This window comes from Ceratotherium simum, chromosome 36 (assembly GCF_057802395.1).
Source record: "Ceratotherium simum simum isolate JZ-2026a chromosome 36, ASM5780239v1, whole genome shotgun sequence".
NCBI lineage: Eukaryota > Metazoa > Chordata > Mammalia > Perissodactyla > Rhinocerotidae > Ceratotherium > Ceratotherium simum.
Window position 1 is genome coordinate 917846 of NC_141935.1, and position 17100 is coordinate 934945.

The window sequence follows — 17100 nt, forward strand, 5'->3', positions numbered from 1 at the left end:
TGAACATAATTAACAAGCTAGTCTGAAGCAATGCAGTGGAAATGTGAATAAGTGCTATGGGAGGTAACAGTGGTAACCAGCGGGCTCCAAATAGGAAGGCTTCCTAAAAGAAATGAATTCGGAGATGATGTTGGAGAAATACAAACACACATACACAACATACATACATTTTAAAAAACATATTGTTATGGGAAGTTTTCCTAAAATGTCCTGGTTTGTGATCCACCCACTATCTCATTCCCAGCTACACCCCAATGCCTACCGTGCCAGAACATGACAGGTGCTCCATAAACACTGAGCTGAACCTGTTAATGTTTCTGGGAAGGCGTGTGATGGCCTTGGCGGGACCTGAGCTCTAACTCCTGCTCTGCTGTCGTCTAGCCGTGTGACCGTGGGCAAGTTACTGCTTTCTCTTACAGTAAGAATTAAATGTGATAACTATGAGGAAGCCCACTCTTAAAATGTCAGCTTCTTCCCCTGCCACCCACCTCCATGACTTTTTAGTTGTAAAAATACTACATTGGCTGTTGATGCTGGTTAGAGTAGTGAGTTAACTTAGGATCTCTGATGCAGGAGGGACTTGAGCTCGCATGCAACCAAATGAGACAACCATTTAGGAGACCACTTGCTTTCTCTTGCTGCTTCTAGGCAGAACAACCTTTTTCAAACGACATTATCCATATGGGGAAACCATTCTTGACGGTCTCTCCTAAGATGCGTGGTGTACACTCTCTCTTAGGTATGGAAAATGAACCATTTATCATGAAACTGGTCTGCCTCGTGCCATCTTTTGCTTCCTCCTACTGAAACATAAGCTCACTTCCCCATGGTGTGCACAGACTGAGGCCTGATTAACTTCCTGACAAATCAGGTCTATTTATTGACTTTGTTATTCCTAAAATGTGGGACCTCACTTGAAAATGTTTGTTTTAGTTTCCTCTTTGTAAGTATCTAACTTGTTGGGTAACATTTTAGCTACATCTTCAGCTTTAAATTCTGCCACGCAGACTGTGGCAATCGGCTCTACAGGGAAGAGACAGCTTTTCTTTTCACGAAGACAGGGAAACTAGGATTTTACCAGGTATCAATCTCAGCTATTATATGTATATATCGAAGCATGCTAATCATTCCATTGATTTACTCCTATAAGAAGGACTTAACCTTTTTCATTTAGAATGATCTGGAAGTACTATGAAGCCATTTATGCTCTGTCATCACACTCAAGAAAGTTCTCAGATAAGTGACAGTATGGTATGGCTGTGTAGACTGCATGGCCCCCACTGAGGAGGTTGATGCAATACACAAACACTTAAAAACTTAAAAACAGGGGCCGGGGCCGGCTCTGTGGCTTAGCGGTTAAGTGCGCACGCTCTGATGCTGGCGGCCCGGGTTCGGATCCCGGGCACGCCCCAAGGCACCACTTCTCCGACCAACCCGAGGCCGAGTCCCACATACAGCAACTAGAAGGATGTGAACCTATGACATACAACTATCTACTGGGGCTTTGGGGGGAAAAAAATGAATAAATAAAATCTTTAAAAATAAAAAAAATAAAAAAAATAAAAAAATAAAAACAGGGGCCGGCCCGGGGTTCGCCTGTTCGGATCCCGGGCGTGCACCGACGCACCGCTTAGCAAGCCATGCTGTGGCGGCATCCCATATAAAGTGGAGGAAGATGGGCATGAATGTTAGCCCAGGGCCAGTCTTCCTCAGCAAAAAAGGAGGATTGGCAGATGTTAGCACAGGCCTGATCTTTCTCACCAAAAAAAACCCAAAAGACAAAAAAACTTAAAAACACAAAAAATAGGGATTAGCACTATCAAGGAGCAATCAGAAAAAGCCCGTGGGTTCCTGGATATGAAAAGGCAGATCCCACAGGGTTTTTAAGAGGCCTGAATTAATTTTCCCACCAATGACAGCGTATGAGGAAGGTGATGCCAATGGCGCTCATACCTGTGGTTGCCACATCAGCTCTGGCCCCTGTGGGTGAACGGCAGGAGACGCTTCCTAAGGAAGCTGGGGAAAGACACTCATTTCTGCTTGCCAGGAGTAACTAAAAGCAAACATCACAGTCTGCTGTTTACCTTTTTTTTTAGGCATGTTAAGACCCGTGTTATCTATTTCTTTTGGGGTAAATTTTTATAAAAATGTGTAGGTGGTGAGTGCTCTGGCAGACAAGATAGTAGACAATGCAGCGAGACCCAGATATCAGAGGAAACAGGACTTCCAGGTTAATCCTATATCTTTCCTCACGACTTCTAACACCTCCAGCTTTTACCCGACTTTTGGATCAATCCAGAATCCTTGGGATTTTTATTATTGCCTTCAAGGGCTAGCCTTAGCTATGTCCTGAGAAAATCAACCCAAACAATCAGAGAAGAGCATATAAACCTCATACGACGAGATCTGGATGCAGGAGAGGTAACACAGTTACCATAATGCGAACCATATTATTTCAAAGAAGGAAGACAACTGGGACTTCTAAAGGAGATGGTGTTCTCACTGTAATGGAAATGGTTTCCTTTAAGTCTTTTAGCCTAAGAAGAGTGTTCTTACAGGCTTGGAAGACAAGGTAGCTTAAAGGTATACAGGACTTAGGGTTCAATTCCCCAGCTTCTGATAAACTGGCTTAGGTTTTCAGATCACACTTCCTGACTTTCACTGGTGGAATACCTCTAGAAACTACTGTTTTACTTGGCTTCTTGATATCCTAGATAATCTGGGGTTTGATAAGAACACACTGCTAGATTTAGGGAGAGAAAAGTTTGGGTTTCTTGGGTAAAAGGAGCAGAGGTGCTGAACTGATGGAGGAGACAACTTCCCTTCTTCCTCCTCATCCTGCTATCACTCAAACAGCACAGTTCTCTGTTCCACTTGCACTGCTTCTAAAACGCTGACTGCCATCCCCACAGGGAGACTGCTGGGTGAGCCTGGAGAGCGGGTGTTCCCCTCAGCAGTCCCAGAACAGTGAGCAGGAAAGTGACACCAAAAGAGGCAGAACACAGGCTGGGGAAAAGAACTCTGAAGGTTCCCCCAGAGAAGATTCCAAGAGGTCGGCCTAGTGGGCAGGAAATAAGAAGAAGTCCCAGAACAGAGAGCTTAGAGACCCCAGCCAACTCTATGATCTTTTGGAGGCTAGGGATGTGGGTTCCTCTTACCTATGTTCTAGGAATGGCCCCATCTTCTTCTGCAAGCTCACTCTCTCTTTTAAAAACAGAACAGTTACTCTTCCTCTACTCTTTAAGGAGCCTCTGAATCACTTATCTGTACATGATGACATCATTTACTTTAGAAAAGGCACGAGTCTTCTATCTAATTTTCAGGTTAATACACAAATGTAATAGGTCATATGCTCTAGTCAAGAAGTCTTAGAAGGAACTTCTGTAAGTGTTTTTGTTACAGATTGTTGTTCTACCTTCTATTAAAGACAAATGAATGATGGCCATTAAGATGAGACTCTCCGGTGTCTGAACTAGATAAAAACGGTTCAGAGAACAAATTACTTTCACAGCTTTTATGGCCCAATTGGGGGCAACAGATGTTGTGAATGGAACCCTGAAGCAGAAGAGACTAAAAGCTGCTCAGAAACCAATATGAATACACAAAGTAGAAATAAAAAGAATGATTAGCTAGATAGACCATAGTTTTAAAAATGCTCCAAAACCAAGAAGCAGGCTCCTTCCTTTCATATCTCTTGAAATTCTCCCATAATAATATCATTGGTCGGGCCCTGTTTCTAATAAAAGAACAGAGTGAAGATCACCATTAATTCAGAAGGCAATCCTGGAGAGGGACAGGAACCAGGCTGGTTTTGATTTGTGAAATGCGTAGGGCTCTCAAAACACCAGAGACTGCCTTAGAAAAATCTCCACAAAACCTTTTAACTTGGAAGTTATTGAGAGTTCAGAAAGGCATATAATTAAAACCAAACTCCTTTGACCAAGTTTAAAATAAAATTGTGGCTCTGGAAAGCTAGACCCAAGGGAAAGGAATGAGACCAAGTCACATGTCTATTGCCAAGACCGAAACGGGTTTAACTTATGTTCCTTTGGAGTTAGGGCCTGACCCCATGGTGATGGGAAAAAATCTCCTATTTACATTTTCCCTGAAGTGGGACTAAGCAGAAAGAACATTTTATATCATGTTCTCGTGCACTAGCTGAGCCAGGGGAAACAATCTGAGCTATTCTGGGATGGCCTACACAGAACCAGCCTTCCCCTTCAGTGTTCTCAGATTAGTGATTGATGATGAACAAGCCAATGATGTGAGTGTGGCTGCAGCGAAGACCCTGCACATTTTCAGGGCTTCTGCAAACATAATCATCTGAGTTAATTGAAAAATAATAAAATTTTATAACTTCTTGAGTTTAAGAATTTCTGGTTTCCTAGATGTCTAAGAGAGACAAAGGTTTTCTAGCCTTTGATCTTAAGGGACGAGTGCCCTTCATAACTGAAATAGATAGGGTTCTCGGGAAACTTGAAAGGAGAGTCTACTGTTCTCTAGCTTTGAAATAGATCTTTCTGAGTCTGCATTGTTCCAGTAATATATTTGGGGATCCTGCACAATTTGGAAATACACGTGCGGGATGGAATAAAATCTTTCAAGATTTATGCAAAGATGTGACGGCAGAGGACAGTGATGAGGGGGCCTGTATTAGGCATTTTTCTCCACATCTAGAAAATTAATATTTCCTTAATAGCATCAAATTTTCAAATGGCACTAGTTTTGTCTTGCTGCTGTAACAAATCACCACAAATTCAGTGACTTCAAACATCCATTTGATATCTCACAGTTTTGTAGGTCAGAAGGCCAGCACGGCTCTACTGGGTTCCCTGCTCAGGTTCTCACTGGCAGAAATCAAGGTGTCTGCTGGCGGGGCTCTCATCTGGAGGCTCTGGGGAAGAATCTGTTTTTAAGCCCATTCAGGTTGTTGGCAGAATCTACTTCCTTGTGGCTCTTGGTCTCAGGCCGCCGTTTCCTTATTGGCTATCAGCTGGTGGCTGCTCCCTGCTCCTAGAGACTCCCACATTCCTTCTCGCATGGCCCCTCCATCTTCAAGTCAGTGATGGAACACTGAGTCCTTTTCACACTTCAAATTTCTCTGGCTTCTCCTTCTGTCATCAGCCGAGAAAGCTCTCTGCTTTTAAGGGCTCATGTGATCAGATGAGGCCCACCTGGAAAAATCTCTCTATCTTAAGGTCAGTTGTGCCACATAATATAATCGTGGGAGAACTCTCTCATCATATTTATGGGCTCTGGAAATTGGGACAGGACATCTTTAGGGAGCTATTTTAGAAATTCTGACTATCACAAGGATCCCCCTTAAAAAAAAACACGGTCTGGGCTGGCCCGGCGGCGTAGTGGTAAAGTGCGTGTGCTCTGCTGCGGTGGCCCAGGGTTCGGATCCCGGGCGTGCACCGACGCACCGCTTGTCAAGCCATGCTGTGGCGGTGTCCCATATAAAGTGGAGGAAGATGGGCATGGATGTTAGCCCAAGGCCAGTCTTCCTCAGCAAAAAAGAGGAGGATTGGCGACAGACGTTAGCTCAGGGCTAATCTTCCTACAAAACAAAACGAAACAAAACAAAAAACATGGTCTAGTTTATCTATAACATCCTCAAAGTAAGAAATACACAGGCAATCAGCTGCAGTTGGGTGATTAATGCTGCCAGCCCTGATTCATGCTGGAAAAAGTGTGTATTCATGTGAGCAGGTGTGTGTGTACGAGAGTATACTTCCAAGAAAGTTGAGCTTTTTAAAGTATTTAATTACATATAACTTCATCATATTATACTCCTTGATTTGTGTTTACAAATTACTTAATACACATGGAACAAAAATAAACAAGAATGTCAAGAAATACAGTACTTACATTCAGTTTAATATAAATATTTCTGAAAGATCTCACCACCAGATTGTGACTACTCTCAATTTTTTCCAGTTTTATTGAGAAATAATTGGCATATGTCACTGTATATGTGTAAGGCGTACAGCATGATGGTTTGATTTACATATATTGTGAAATGATGACCACAATAGGTTTAGTTAACATTGATCTTCTCATATTGATAAAATAAAAAGAAAAGAAAGAAAAAAGGAAAAAAATTTTCTCCTGTGATGAGAACTCTTAGGATTCACTCTCTTAATAGTCTATCAATTTATTTTTATTTTTATTTTTTTAAAGATTTTATTTATTTGTTTATTTTCCCCCCAAAGCCCCAGTAGCTAGTTGTATGTCATAGCTGCACATCCTTCTACGTGCTGTATGTAGGACGTGGCCTCAGCATGGCCAGAGAAGTGGTGCGTCGGTGCGCGCCCAGGATCCGAACCCTGGCCACCAGCAGCAAAGCGCGCGCACTTAACTGCTAAGCCACGGGGCCGGTCCATCTATCAATTTAATACTGCATGTAGAAATGAGATGATATGTTACCTCACATATTCTAGTATACCTCACTATATTTTAAAGAAAAAGTATTGTTTATTAAATGATAGAAATAAACTCATCTTTTGTTGTATCTATAGATCATGCTACCTAAATATTATTGGAATTTTACAGCTTGATTTTCTATGCAGGCTTGTACCTTTTCTTTGTGGATATTCACAGCTTCTGAAGAATTTACAGATTTCTTGGATCTCATAAAATGTACTTAACTGTAGAAGGGAACATATGAATACACTAAGGCCTCTCTAAACTATCTAAGGCAAGCCATCTTATATCTAAAGATCATTCATAAACTCTTACAATCCATAAATACACTTGCAGGCTCAGACAGTCTCTATCTAGCCTTTCACATGTTGCATACTATATATGACAAAAATGACCAAAAAGAATGAGTAGTTCTAAAACTTGTGGCTCTAGCACAAGGGTCACATTTCTTACATTTAAAATATATTCTTCCTTTCCCCACGGCTCAGAGTTTTAGGTCCACACTGGTGTGCACAGCCACCTGAAACTACAGTAGCCCATGAAATACATTCAGATGATTCAAAAAACAGGCTTGGTGAAAACATGAAAAAAGTAGCGTGATCATTCCCCCCAAAATGTTGTGAGGTCCTGCGTGTAAGAAGCCACACATTTTAAAGTTCCTAAGTCAGTGTCCAGTCTCACCACCACGGTGTCAAGGCTCCTCAAGAGACGCTGCTCTGACCACCACACTTTGTTAGGCATCAAGCTCTCCGGCCCAGAGGCTGGAAGAGACGGGGTTTTTACGTGGTAACCGTCACTGTCCAGCAGCCTGTCTGGACAGCAGTTATTTTAATTGTATTTGGACTAGGCTGTGAATCAAACCTTCACAAAGGGGTTAGTGAGGCTTTCCAGACCTCACATTTCAAGAGGAAATAAATTCTTGGGACCTAAGTAACACGAGGTAAAACTTTTTACTTCCAAGTAGGTTCCAGACAAAGTCATGGACTTCCTTTGTTCTTCGCTTTTTCTCTTTCCGTCCCCACAGAAACCAAACTCACATATCTTAGAGCTATGGACACAGTAGCATATTGTAATAAACAGGAATCTGACTGCCTTGGGAAGACCTATGGTTGACCTTCATTTCAGAAACAGGATTCTCTGTGCGTGGCCTCCGACTCCTTCCAGGAGGCCAAATGGGACAGGAGCAGAGAGGTCAGATCTTAATCAGGCAGCAGTGTTCATCCCTGTGAGTGATACTTAGAGGAATAAAATGGATATTTACACAACCTAAGACAGGATGCTCTGATCTCAAAGACTCTCTGGGGAGGAAAGATAAGCACAACCGTAAACCCATGAGAAAGTACTGCCAGGAGGTGATCTGACCCCAGCTGCCTGGTACACACAGCAAACAGAGAGACCAAAGCCGACTGCAGGTTTTCAGTAGGGCTCCATGGAAGGAACAGGCCTCATGGACGCATCAGTCTGAAGTCTTCGAGCTGGGTGGTCATGGAGAAAGACGTCTCCATGTGTGACTCGTAAGAAATGTGGCACAAGTCGGGACTTGTTAGGGCCACTGTTATCCCAAACTGCTCCCGGCAGCTCTGAAGGACAAAGAACTGAAAGCTTTCTTTGATTCTTCCTTTTATACCCCACATGGACCTTGAGTCTTCAGATGCACAGGGTTCTTTGGAATTAGCGGGCCAAATTTTGCTCTCAGAGCAAAACAGGTATTTTAAAATGTAGACCTTTGGGAGAAGGGACACATTTGCAGTTTGTTTGATTTTTGGCAGGAGAAGGGTCTCTCAGATAAGAAAAACCTCAGTAGTTCCGGCTCTTCTAATTCAGAACTCGTTACAGTTTAACAGATCCTGAGTTGAAGCCTATCTTTGCACCATCTGTCTAAAAATTATTTTTTTATTTTTAATTTTTTTGTGAGAAAGATCAGCCCTGAGCTAACATCCATGCCAATCCTCCTCTTTGTGCTGAGGAAGACCGGCCCTGAGCTAACATCTATTGCCAATCCTCCTCCTTTTTTTCCCTTTTTCTCCCCAAAGCCCCAGTAGATAGTTGTATGTTGTAGTTGCACATTCTGCTAGTTGCTGTATGTGGGACGCCGCCTCAGCATGGCCGGACAAGCAGTGCGTCGGTGCGTGCCCAGGATCCGAGCCCGGGCCGCCAGTAGCAGAGTGCGTGCACTTAACCACTACGCCATGGGGCCGGCCCCTAAAAATTATTTTACAAAGCAAATTAATAGCATAAAGAAAACAAGAGAAATGATCTTACTTAAAGGATCTGTTTTTGAGCACTTAGAAATGACTTCAGAACAAATATTTACATACAATTAATACACTCACTAAAAATGACTCTAATGACAACCTTCAAGATCACAGCAGACCTTTTCTCCTTAGCAATAGTTTTATCAGAGATACTCAAAAATAATAAAACTATACCTATTTTTAAATGATGTAAAATTCTGACTTTTTATTAATTTAGATTTGTCTCCTCCTAAATATTTCTGTGAGGTTTTTCCTCCTTTAAAATAGGTTTTACTATCACCACCTCTCTCTCTCTCTTTTTTTAGCTGATGAAGATTCTCCCTGAGCTAACATCTGTTGCCGATCTTTGCCTTTCCATATGTGGGTCGCCATCACAGCATGGCCACCGACAGACGAGTGGTGTAGGTCCACACCCGGGAACCGAACCCGGGCCACCAAAGTGGAGCGCACGGAACTTAACCACTAGGCCACCGGGGCTGGCCCTCTGTTTTCAAAATAGATTCAACAGTCAGGGGCGTTAGCAATAATTCAGGAGCTATTTAACAGAGACGTGGTGGTTTCACCAGATCAGCTATGCAGCTGACTGGTAAGCAGCCTGGCTCCAGCATTTATTTGCTGCGTGATCTTAGACAACAAGTGAACTTCACTCTATCTCAGTGTCCCACCGGTGCAGTGAGGGAAACGGTGCCCCGTGTTCAAGGTTATCACAAACATTCAATGCGACAACAAACGTGAGTGCCTGGTCAGTACCCGGCGTGTAGTAAATGTTCTATAAATATTAGCCACTGTTGTTACCACAGTTTTCTCTGTTGTCCCATTCTCTCTCTTGTCCCTCCTTGGTCCTCTGGCTCTGCCAAGCTTGTTCGCTGCAAGAGGAATAAGCTGAAACAAATTCCTTGGCACTCAGGTAAAGGGTTCAGATTATTTGTAGATTTTGGTTATCCAGGCTAATTCCTACTTACCCTTTCTAACCTACAGACATTAAAGGTCATTATTTCACTGTTTGGATAGCTACACTCTCTTCCAGATAACCCACCATGTGAAGCTGATTTTGGAAATCAACACAAAGATGTGACAGCTCATATGAAAATGTTGCTTTCATAATGGACCATGATGCTTTTACTATCTTTATCTAACCATCTCACTGGTAGAACTCCCTGTATCGTGTAACCACAGCAGGCTGCTGAGTCTGGGGCTGTGATGAGAAGTAACACCCCAGGTGTGGATAACCACCACCCACTGCATAATAAACAGGTTAAGAACAAAACCAAAAAGGGCTGAGAAAGAATAAAAGGCAGATGAAAGCCAACTCTAGTTCTTTCCCTTTGGTCTTCTGACTATGATTAATGGTCAGCTCACCCAAATATGAGATTGAGAAGAAGTAAAAAACAATGCTGAATAATCATGGAACTTTTTCAAATTTGAAAAATCAACCCCTGGTCACAGAGCTGACTATGTACAGAGAATAAAATTAGAACTCTAAACTCTTACCTCAACTCACCCTAAACTGACCTTCCAAATTTCTGGATTCTGTGAGAACTGAAGTTTTTCACTATAACGTGAAGTTGACGGATACAAGACCTCTGTCTCCCCGATGTGACTCCAGTGGTGGTGATGGGAGAAAACCACAGGCAGCAGCTGCACAGTTCCTCTTGTAGCCGTCACCCCCGAGGTTCTATTCCCAGCCATGTTCTGATGCCATTTACCCTGGGACAAGCTCACCACCCCCACGGCTTTAATCATAAACATCAATGTTTTCAGCCCATCATTTTCTCCTGAGTTGAATTCAGACCAGTGACTTTTTGGGCATCACTGTATGAATATTCCTCTGAAAGTACCACTCACTCATCTTATCCAAAAGTGAAACCATTTCCCCACGCAACACCTTCTACTAGACTCCTGTGTCTGCCAATGAAGTTTTGTCATGCCATTTCTACGGGACCACCTTACCAGAGACCTGGGGTCATCCTTAACTCTGCCCTTCACAGGCCACCCCTGCGCCATTCTATCAATCCCAAGTCTTGTCAATTCTACCCTCTAAGTAGCTGGAGGCTTCTCTGTACTACCGGGAGAACGTCTCTGTCCAGGCCCTTATCATTTCCTGCCTGGAGTACTGCCGTCAGGGCCAGGTGCCCTCACGCCCCAGACCCTCCCTCTACAATCCAGTCTCCACAGCTGCCAGAGATATTTCTCTAATAGGCAATTCTGATCACAGCAACTTTACTTCAACTTTTCAATCCTTCAATCCACAGGGTAACCCCCAAATCCTTAGAAAGACATGCTAAGCTCATATGACCTGGCCCACGGAGGTATGTCTCCAGCTCCATTTCCTATTACACTCCTAAATACATATATCTTCTGTTCTAGACACACTGATCTGCTGCTCTCAAAGTAATACTATACTTTCTCATATATATTTTTTTAAATTTTTTGTTTATTGCAGTAACAGTGGTTTATAACATTGTATAAATTTCAGGTGTACATCCTTATACTTCTATTTCTGCATAGATTACATCATGTTCACCACCCAAATACTAATTACAACCCATCACCACACACATGTGCCGAATTATCCCTTTCGCCCTCTTCCCTCCCCGCTTCCCCTCTGGTAACCACCAATCCAATCTCTGTCTCTATGTGTTTGTTTATTGTTGTTATTATCTACTACTTAATGAAGGAAATCATACGGTATTTGACCTTCTCCCTCTGACTTATTTCACCTTGCATAATACCCTCAATGTCCATCCATGTTGTCACAAATGGCTGGATTTCATCGTTTCTTATGGCTGAGTAGTATTCCATTGTGTATATATACCATATCTTCTTTATCCATTCGTCCCTTGATGGGCACTTAGGTTGCTTCTAAGTCTTGGCTATTGTGAATAACGCTGCAATGAACACAGGGGTGCATGTATCTTTATGCACTGGTGTTTATCTCATATATTTTTTCCACCTTTGTAATGCACTACTGCTTCCTTCTTTGCCCACCTAGCTTCTCCTGTTCTTTAAACATCAGGCTAATGCATTTACCACTTGACTGAGCACCTGAAACATACAACACCCTATTCCTATGTATCTCTATGAGAAAATTCCCCCTCTTTGTTGTCATTCTTGATTTTCTCTTTTACCTCCTCAATTAGACTGTCAATTCCTTGAGGAAAGGGACTATGTCTTCCATTTCTGAATGCCAGTGTCCATTATAGGGCCTACTACTACATAGCAGATGCTCATGGAATGTTAACTGTGGGAAGATTCAACAGGTCAGGTGGCCTTGATAACCATTTATCACAGAAATTAGAGGGTCACAGGTGGGACAGGGGGTTTGCATCTCTGCGTTGTCACCTGGGAAGTCCAAGAAAGCAACTGATGCCTTCAAAACTCCCAGTCTCTCTGCCAACAGACTGAGACTTCAGACGCCAACTCATCCAGTTTTATGCAGACATGGGTTAACATGGGTTAACTACTTTTATCCCTACAGGTTTATTCCTCTTGCTTAGGAAGATTCTTTGGGCTAAAAAATTATTGCTTACTGACTTTTCTTGAGTGGAATTAAAAAAAAAACTCTCATACACTAGTGGTTTTAATTAGAGAGAAAAAAATGGTTAACAGATTGCACGCTTAATTAGCATTATTCACCCAGACAAATGTTTCTCATTCCATGACAACGGATTATAAAGTGGAGTGAAAAATGGATTCCAGATTGGTGGTGTCCAGTTGCAGTATGAGAGGCACGAAGGCAAGATAACACACTAAGAACTGTTTGGTGCTGGCCACAGGAGAGCAGGAAGGACATGCAGAGACGGATTATTAGCACTGATGGTCGGCAAGGCTAAGAGGCAGAATGCTGCCTGTTAACCAGCATCACCACACAGACAAGCTCTCATGAAAGCAGCCATCCTTTATCATCCAATTGTTTATCAAATGTACTCTGATTAGTTTGCACAGCTGGTTACAAAACAAAACAAGCTGGTTACCTGTTGCCTTTATTTACATTAACGGCTGTGTGAAAAATATTACAAAAAATCTTTGTATATTCTGCTCAGATGTTAGGCCTGAAGGAATAGCAATCCAGATTAAATGGGAAAATGCTACTGATCTTGGTTTATACATGCAGGTCAAATCCTATTACTATAAACACCAACCAATTCAATGCAAATCTGTCTAATTAAAAGATTCCCAGGGTTCAGCTGATGACCCATTTACTTCGAGACCATTCAATATAATAAATATCAACTAAGCACTAAAATTTGCAAATTCTGTATTATTTTGTTATCTTTGGATATCCCCTGTATTGAAAAGTATTTTTTTTAAAGATTTTTTTTTTTAATTTATTCAGTTTTTTTTCCCCCCAAAGCCCCAGTAGATAGTTGTATGTCATAGGTTCACATCCTTCTAGTTGCTGTACGTGGGACTCGGCCTCGCGTTGGACGGAGAAGTGGTGCCTCGGGGCGCTCCCGGGATCCGAACCCGGGCCGCCAGCATCAGAGCGCGCGCACTTAACCGCTAAGCCACGGAGCCGGCCCTGAAAAGTATTTTTTTAAATTAGTAAATAATAATTTGAGAATATTGACCAATAGATTACCTGGCTCTTGCTTTTAAGATGATTTAAAAATGCTAAACCATCTAAACTGACTAGTTTCTAAGTTAATAGAATTTATAGACTTGAGACCCAATAACATACACAGGGATTAAAAAGCAAGAGCTAGAGGTGTCTAACGTATTTGTAGTTCAGATTATTACTTTTTTTTGTTGGAAAATTACATCAAAAGGAAGCTTTTCTACTGTCTGTGTGAACCCAGCACCTCATACAGTTGCTTCAGAGAGTGAGTACAGAGGCTGAGCCTTCAAATTCCCGTAAATAAATACCTGGCATGGTTCCTATTAGAAACAAGAGTGAACTGGAAGTTGTTTTGCTTTCCCTGAGAACTCAGATGAGCAGATCTGTTACTCAGGGAGCTCCTCAAATTTTTTTTTCTTTTTTTTGGTGAGGAAGATCAGCCCTGAGCTAACATCCATGTTAATCCTCCTCTTTTTGCTGAGGAAGACTGGCTCTGAGCTAACATCTATTGCCCATCCTCCTCCTTTTTTGTTTCCCCCCAAAGCCCCAGTAGATAGTTGTATGTCATAGTTGCACATCCTTCTAGTTGCTGTATGTGGGACACGGCCTCAGCATGGAGGTGATGCATCGGTGTGTGCCCAGGATCCGAACCCGGGCTGCCAGTAGCGGAGCGCGCGCACTTAACCGCTAAGCCACGGGGCTGGCCCAAGCGCCTCAATTTTTAGAGACAAAAGAGATGTTGAACTAGTGTGAATCAAGTCTGAAAGCCAAAAGAATTGTCTAAAAAAACTATTTCACTATTCAGGGTCAACAGAGACCAAAACAGTAATATTAGGAGCACACCACTTAGAAGAGCCATTTGAGGAGGGGATGGAGGGGAGGGGATACAATGATGGATGATGGACATCTTCCTTATGGAGAGGGAGGAGGGTATTTTTAAAAACCACATTTAACAGTATGATTTTGTATTCAGAGAATAAAAAATATCATTTTTGAAATACAGACTAGAGAAAGTAAACAAAAATCTCAGCTGGTAAGGACACACACGATCTTCTGCATCTAAGTGACTTTTCATCAGGGAGGATGTTAGTTGCACAATCGCTAGGCAAGCATTAGATTTTTATATTATTAAAAAGGGTCAGAAGTTTACTGAGCACAGAAACATGGAACTACATAACATTAGAAGTATCAGATGCTGTGGGGAGTTTAAAAGTAAAGGTATGATAAGATAGTTTCAGTTTTCTAGTTACTGAAAAATCATCCTGCTGTCTGTTTTCTCAAGTCACAGAGAATACCTGTTTGCGCAGAGATTTAGTTTGCCCATTTTGTCCTGAACGTGTGACTAAGAGCAACGTGTCCTAAGTATTCTCCCCGTGTGAACGACCATTATTTTAAAATTCCCTTTGCGGACATTTTCCTTATATGAAGCATTTAATACTTAGCTCCTTTAACAACACTAAGGAAAATCATAAACTTTCACTTGCTGGCTAAAGTTTCAGTCTTCTATTTTGAAGAATGTTGGCTGCAGAGGCTACCCCTCTAGTAACCCTGTGCAACCTCCAGCAGAAATTGCATGTGCACATCTCACAGGAGTTTGGATGACAGTGAGAGCCGTTCTGATCTTAACTCTGAGATGCACAGACCCTTCCTGGCGTCTTGACTGTAAAAGGCCCAAGTACTCCTGCCTTTAGGAGAAATCTGAAACCCTGTAGCTCACAAGGTCTCAGGCTCTGTGGGGTCCATCATTTCACATGCTCTGACTGGGGTCCGAGAATCAAGTGTGGGAGATCCAGTAGAGCCTGTCAACCACCCCTTCGTCTGCAGACACTGCCTTCCTCCTTCCCGCAATTTCAGCGTCCTGTGTCCCCATCATGTCTGAATTTTGGACTCCCACAGCTACCTAAGCTTTTAGCTGTCATCTTTGATCCCAGCATGTCCTTAACCTTCAAATATATTTGGTATCTACTCCAGTGTTCTTGCTCAATATGGCTCTGGAGTCAGAGAGACCTGACTCTGCTGCTTACTAGCTGAGTGGTGCTGGGTACCCTTCTCTTCTATGGATCTCAATTTCCTTATAAGTAAAATGGGGACAGCAATCCCGCCTTTCAGGGTGGCTGAAGATTAAATGAGGTAACGCAAGTGAAGCCCTTGGCACATGTTCGGTATTCTGGATATAATGCTCACATTTTTATTGGTATTAGACTGTTTAGAACACTGTCCCTAGCTCCAGTTCCCCAGTGATGTTTGTATTACAAAGCAGAGATGTTAATCCCTGTATCCGTAAGCAGCAGCCGGTGACAACCAGGCCTCAGAAGGCATATGAGCACAACATCACCACCACAACACTAGTTGTTATTAAAGAGCATCCAAAACAGTTTTTAAAGCATGCCCTCACTAGTCAGGACATGAGAGGAAACTAGGCTACAGTGGAACCTTAGGAGATAAATCTTAGTTTTATAACCTGTTCCGAGTGTCAACAGCCTCCAAAATGAGTCTTGCGTATCTTCCACTCTCTCAGACATTCAAGACACCATGACATAATGGAACATGAGAGATATACGAAAGTCATTCTCTATAGCACAACCCACTTGGACACTGGAAGTTGGTTACAGTAAACTGACACAATTGTGGGAATCCACAGCCACTGACCACTAAATTGGGAAGCAGTCTCTTATTAAAGCCATCCATGTTCTGGTTTCCTGTAATCCAAATTCTCTCCCACTGTGACCTCTGTCTAAAAACGCAGGGGTTGGGGGGTGGAATGAGGGTGGGAAGGGTGGATGGCAGCTGTTAGGACTAAGACAAGAGGAAAAAATCATACCTAGCTCTAAAGAAATGGGTTCAAACAGAGAAGGGGACAGAGGGTGTCACTAAACAGATTCTGTTGGATGCTCAACAAGTATCACACATTGCTCTGAGAATGGTGGTTACCATGGTGAACAGCCAGGGGCTCTTTCCACCAAAAGGTACTACTGAGTTTGAGGCAAGAGGGAAGGGAACACAGGGGAACACGAAGTGAAGTAGAAGGGCTTGGTTTTGTGGACCTCGGTTGGGACCCACCAACAAACACCCGAGAGCTGCTGGGGGAAGCGTTCCATGGCTCCTCAGAAGAGAGGCAGCAGCCTCGTGTTGAAGAGGCTCTCCCGGAACCCATGATGGTGACATATACGTGAGAGCCCCTCTCGGTCCTCTCACAAAGGGGACTTACGAATGAAACAGCTTGGTAACAAAATTCTTTTTGTATTCTGGTCACTAAACATTCCTGGCTGTTCTGGACCAACACACCACATACAAATTCCACTTCACGGTAAGTAACACCATTGAAAATGGAGATAAAATCACTCAAAAGAAACGCAGTCATCTATTTGGGTTTCTTGAAGATCTTCTCCCCACGGCTCCCCAAATAAGGAAGCTGTGCCCATCCCTCTTCTTACTCTGCATACACAGCACACACCATCTTGTTCCCTAAGAAGGAACTGTACCTTGCCCACTACCTAATATGCCCATCAGGGCTTCTCCTCGCTTGCTCTTGGTAACACTCCTTGCTTTGGTCAGATTCCTACAGAGGAAGACACTAAATCAGATGCAAATGCCCACACGCAAATCACTTCAACAGAAATATTCACTAGAGAAAAGGGAGAAACTTCTCAAATGGATCTCCCCAGGACATTACAAACACCTCCAGACGGCCTGGCTGTCAACAGCCAGGAGTAAATTTTGTGGCTTTTTAAGCACGCACTTTCCTGATGCCTGACTGAGGAGTAAGACTCCTCCGTCAGTGTGTTTTCTCTCTTTATCACTCACAGACACACAAAACTGGCAAAGGCATACACATACACACACCTACACCAGCGTACATGC

General features: G+C 42.8%; 1 protein-coding gene across 9 annotated transcripts in view; it reads right to left on the minus strand.

Annotated features, from left to right (window-relative positions):
• Positions 1-17100, minus strand: part of PPP1R12B (protein phosphatase 1 regulatory subunit 12B) — a 222809-nt gene that overhangs the window by 29712 nt on the left and 175997 nt on the right. The window lies entirely within an intron of this gene.